At 46.1% G+C, this 5,201-nt stretch overlaps 1 long non-coding RNA gene across 1 annotated transcript; it reads left to right on the forward strand.

Annotated features, from left to right (window-relative positions):
* The first annotated feature begins 6 nt into the window (after positions 1-6).
* On the forward strand, positions 7-4,856 carry LOC107138038. The gene is made up of 2 exons (XR_001502964.2): positions 7-1,706; positions 2,036-4,856. It is a non-coding gene; the product is annotated as an uncharacterized LOC107138038 (long non-coding RNA).
* The last annotated feature ends 345 nt before the right edge of the window (positions 4,857-5,201 follow it).

A 5,201-nucleotide genomic window follows, 5' to 3' on the forward strand; every position in this document is an offset into this window, starting at 1 on the left:
GGACGACGGGGAGCCGTTGGGGAACTTGGCTGAGTCCGGAGCGATGCAGACGCTGGAACTGAGGTGCGGGCACTCCATGGCCACGAGGACCGTGGCAGGGAGGACAGAGGCTCCGGGGCCGAACGAGGCGGGGGCGGAGGGACTCTGGAGGCTCCGTCTGGGGTCGCTCCTCGCCGGGCGCTAGGCAGACAGCGGCTGCGTCCCGAGCCCTTGCGTCAAAGAAAGCAAGGGCTTCCGGGCGCCGGGTTTTCCCGCCCGCCCTCTCTCAGCACTCCGCTCCGAAGAACGTGGAATTCCGGGATCCGGGTTCTGCCGCCACCTCTAGACCCGAGGCTTCCGCCTTCCCGGTCAGGTCCCGCCCCCAAGGCCGGCTCCGCCCCTGTGCACTCCCGCGGGCGGGGTCTCCGCGCGCGCTACCCTCATCTGATAGCTCAGGTTCCTGCAGCGCTGGGAAGTGACTTTCCCAATTCCGCTCCCCTGGGCGGCTGCGGCTTCCCTGACTCAGGGAAGGGGGCTACCCGGCCCCGGCAGACAAGTCCGGTCCGCTGCGTCTATCGGGTCCGGCGAAGGAGACTGATACTGCTTGGCGTGTTGGTCTGACTACAACGCGGCTTAGTGGTAGAAAAATCTGGCCACGCAACAGAGGGACAGAAAGAAAATACAAACCACTCGGGCAGACCAAGCAAGAAACAAGCCCGGGGAGATTAAGCCTGGCCCCGTGTTTGCGCCAGTGGGCTGCTTGGGTCCCAGAGCAATCTAATTCTGTCCTTTGAGACAGGTGTGGTTCTGAGTCGGTTCTGAGTTCTGCGCACACGGCCGTAGCTGGAAGATGAGTGGCTGAGCCCATTGGGGCACCCACGAACCTGGATTCAGACCTTGTCACCGTGATTAACTTTCAGCGTTACCAGGAGCACGTCGTCCTGAACTTTACAAATCTCTCTGCTGGAAATTTAAGTGAAATACATGTAACCTGGTTTTCGAGGTCCCGCCAACAGGTGATAAAAAGGGACGGGATCTAACATTGTTAGACACGCTGAACCGCTTCCCTGCCAGGCACTTTGCAATACAAAATACCTCATTTAATCTTCGCTATACCCTACAACTGATGTTACGTTTCTCTTTTTACCGCGGGGGACATCGAGTCTATTAATTTGCTAATCCGTGCCGAGATTAGGTCCTCTGCTCTCTGGCCTATTTTAGAAAAGAGTTTATGGGAGGGCAAACCTCTAGGGGCTGCTTGGATTCGCCTTACACCGGAGCCGGAGGAGCCTGCGACTTAACTAGGGACAGTCTTAAGGACACCAGGGCTGTTACAAATATTGCCTCAGAAGTTTGGGCTCCTTGAAAACCCGTGAAAGGAGCCACAAGGCCAGAAGGCAAGCAAGGGGAGGGGGAAGACTGATGTAGCAATTCAATGGGCAGAGTGGGGGGGGGAGGAAGGTCCGGAAATTATTAACTGGGCGGGGTAGTGGTTAGAGTGGGGCACCTCCCTGAAGTGCAATCTTGGAGCAGCCCAAGGTCACTCCCTTGGTCACTTCTCACTACTCCCTCAACCCCAGCAGTCCTCTGCTAATGGTGTCCACCTTCCTGCAGCATCTTTGAGACCTTTCCCCCCCTTTGTTTCTTCAAAGTTCCTTTGCCCTTTTTCAAATTATATTATTGAAGTTATTGCAGTGAGGAGTTGTGGAAAGTGCATAGGAAGCCAGGTAAGCAAATGTTCAAATCTTAATTCTGCCATTATTTGGTGGCCAACCTTAGCAAGTGTTTTTAGTCCTTACCCCTCCCCCAACTTTTTTCTTAATCTGTAAAACTGGAAAAATAATACGTATCTGAAAAAGAAATTAAATCACGAGATTTACTACCATGTAGTAGGTATTAAATATAGTTTTGTTTATAACAGAAGTTGTGGGATGCTTCCCACAGGATAAACAATAAACAATAATATCTAACCTTTGCTCAAGCTCTTCCATCTATCTCCTCCTACCAGCCTATTTATCTTTCAGGCTTGGCTCAACCAATCTTATGTTTCTCTCAGGACATGTTCCCCATTTGGTATCTATAGCCCCTCATTTGGCCATGGAACAGTCTGACTCATGCTGTCTTATACTGGTATGTAATGTTACTTTTTTCACCCTCTCAGAAACTGTTTCCTAATCCCCTAAACCTCAGTTTAAACACCACTTCCTGCAGGGAGGCCTTTTCTGACCCTGCTCCACCCCCAGGGTACCTCCCAGGGTGTGATGCCCTTGACTGCCCCCACACTGCCTTTATAAAACATTCTTCTGCATGTAATTATTTGTTTAATGTCTGTCTTCCCCTTGGAGGTCCGTAAGGGTAGCAAACAAGTCTGTCTGGTTTCCTGCTTTATTTCTAACATAGTATGTAGAACATGGAAGGTGTCCAATAAATAAAGGGTTCAATGAATGGAAGAGTGGGTGAGTGATGCTTTAGCAATATTTAGGAAGAAAGGAGTTTAGGAAGTGCCTATATATATATATCTATATATATATATAGATATAGATATATAGATATATATATATATCAGGTATTTTCCACCTTGAGAGTAAACTGTACATTTCAATTCTGAGTTTGTGATTTTAAAAGGATCAGACATGTTAAAGCATCTTGTAAGGTATAAACTGCTAAAACAGATATATTAGTATTATATATTATAGTATTATTGTCATCTCTCCATAACCAGAATAAAAATTCCGTGGAACAGGGGCCCTATTTTGGCCATTCTTGATTTTGGTCGTCCCCTAAAGGGTAGACTCAGGCAGTCCAAAGAAGTCCAATGGAATCAGAGACCAGTTTCCTGGGGGCTTTTGGTAGCCTGCCCTAAAACAGAGAACTTTCCTGTGTCTTTGAAAGTTTTCACAGTAAGAAAAATTTGAAGGGGGGAGAACCCCTCAGTGAGTAAATGTGTCAAACGGGGGAAGGCCATGGGGCACCCTGGGAAATCTGCCTTTTCATCCATGGATTCTGCAGCTGCATTTAATACAACCTTCGCTTTTTTGTTCTTGGCTGGCATGCCTTTGGCTCCCAAGAGCTCCGACTTACATACCAGCATGCCCAGATAGTGAGGAGGGAGCTTCCAGCTCCATTGCTTTGCACCACCGTTTCCACCACCCCATACCCTACCCAGCCCCCTGGACATCTGCTGGAGCTACCAGCCCAAACACCTGCCAGAAGCAGTGGGCCTATTTTAAAAGTGTGCATTTTTTGCACAGGGGAGGAATGCGCAATTCCAACAGTACTATCAAATGATTCTCGTATAAAGAATGTGTATATACATTGGAGTGGGAAGAAGTGAAAGAAGGGGATGTTCCCAGATGCATAAGAACTGTGATCAGGAAAAAGCTCAAGGTTGCTGCAACCTGCCAAAAATTTAGATTTGTGACTTATGGTAGAATCTGTGGTCCTCAAGAATTACAAAGCTGACCAGGCCCTGTGAAAAAGTAGCTCTGACTATCCCCATTCAGGTAAGACTGATTAGAAACACCCAGAGAGCTGGCTTAAATATTTACTATAGAGATTTTTCTAAGAGCAAACCTCCTTGGAAAACCAAAGTTAGATCAAGAGGAGGCTTCAAAGCATTGAAAAGTGTTGGGGGTGGAGGAGCATCAGCTCAAAAACTCTTCTATCACCAGGTTTCATTTTCCTAGCAGCACTGATCTGATATTTTCTTGCTTGTTTACTTATTTATCTATTATCCATCTCCTCATGAGATTGGAGACCTTGCCAGTCTTGTTCGAAGCCTGATTGCCAACTCCTGGAATACAGCTTGATATATGCCAGGCCTCAGTAACTATTTGTTAAATGACTAAATAAAAGGGGAACAGGGGAAACAGCTCAGAATCCACATCCTCAAGGCTCTGGGTTCAATCCCCAGACAGCAAACCCACTCACCCATCCCCCAAAAAAGGGGTGATGATGGGCATGGGCTTCAGCAGATGCACCCTCACTTTCTTACCCAAGAATATTGGTGGTGTCATTCTTCTCACTTCTTTCCATTCACCCCTTTCACATTACCTCCCCTACATAGTCACCTGTCACCTCCCTTTTGCTAAAGTTTTTGTGTGTTTTTAAAAAAATTGTTCTAGCAGTACCTAAAATCATTCTCCTATTATACATAATGTTCTTCCTCACCACTCTGTGCCCTTCTCATCTGGTACCCTTCTACCTGGCCACCTCCTTCTCCTCCTTCATTAAACACAGTGCCTTCTCAGGGCAATCCTCCATCACTCACCCAAGCTGACTTCAAAGTCTTCCCTCACTACCACCCCCACCACCCCCATCTTCTGTCCCTGCAGTTTGTCACAGAGTGCTGTTATTTTCTGGTCACATTTTGGTCTCACTTGAGAGGTGTTTTTATTTTCATCCATGTTCTTGGTATTGAGTAAGCAACAGCAGATATTAAAACCAATTATATTTGTTGATAGAGGTTTTCGTTTCTTCTTTAATCCCTGGACGATAAATAATACCACCTTCATTTTACTAAAATGGAGAGAACTAAAGCTTAAAGAGGGTTAAATAATTACATACATTTGTATAACTAGTAATTGTTCATTTATCAGAGAAGGCAAAGTTTTTATCCTTTCTGTACATGGTCATCTAAATGATTTTGCAGTATTATATGAAGTTACTGATGAGAGGGAGTCTTAGAAACCACAGGACACAGAAGAGCCTTCTGAGTAAATAATCATTATGTTTACTACCACTGTAATAATTATATCAACATCTTAATTTGTATTGCCTTTGCTTTCCTCTTTATCTCTGAGAGCCTCTTTTGTGAAGATGAGGTTTTCCTGTTTAAAGACCTCTTTGCAGATAAAATACTGATGGATTAAGCACCACAGAATGGCTCTAGCACCAAACAACCCCCAACAGGGAAGGAGTCACTGCTTTCCCTGGCCCCAGTCTTTCCATTTGCAAAATCTGAGGTTTGAACTTAATAATCACTCTTACATGAGTGAGCACCCACAATCTGTGATAGCTCATGGCCACCTAGTGACACTAACAGAAGGAAGACCATCTCTCTGTGCTACGGCAGTGATCACTAACTATTCATCCCAAATCCTTTTTCTTTTCCTTTTGGGTTCACAAATAGTACTTTCTCAGCTTCTCTTGCAGTGAGGTGTTCCTGTCAATGGAATCTAAAGAAATCACAAGGTTCAGCCTTGAATAGCACTGTGAAGAGC

Source organism: Marmota marmota, unplaced genomic scaffold (assembly GCF_001458135.2).
Source record: "Marmota marmota marmota unplaced genomic scaffold, marMar, whole genome shotgun sequence".
Taxonomy (NCBI): Eukaryota; Metazoa; Chordata; class Mammalia; order Rodentia; family Sciuridae; genus Marmota; species Marmota marmota.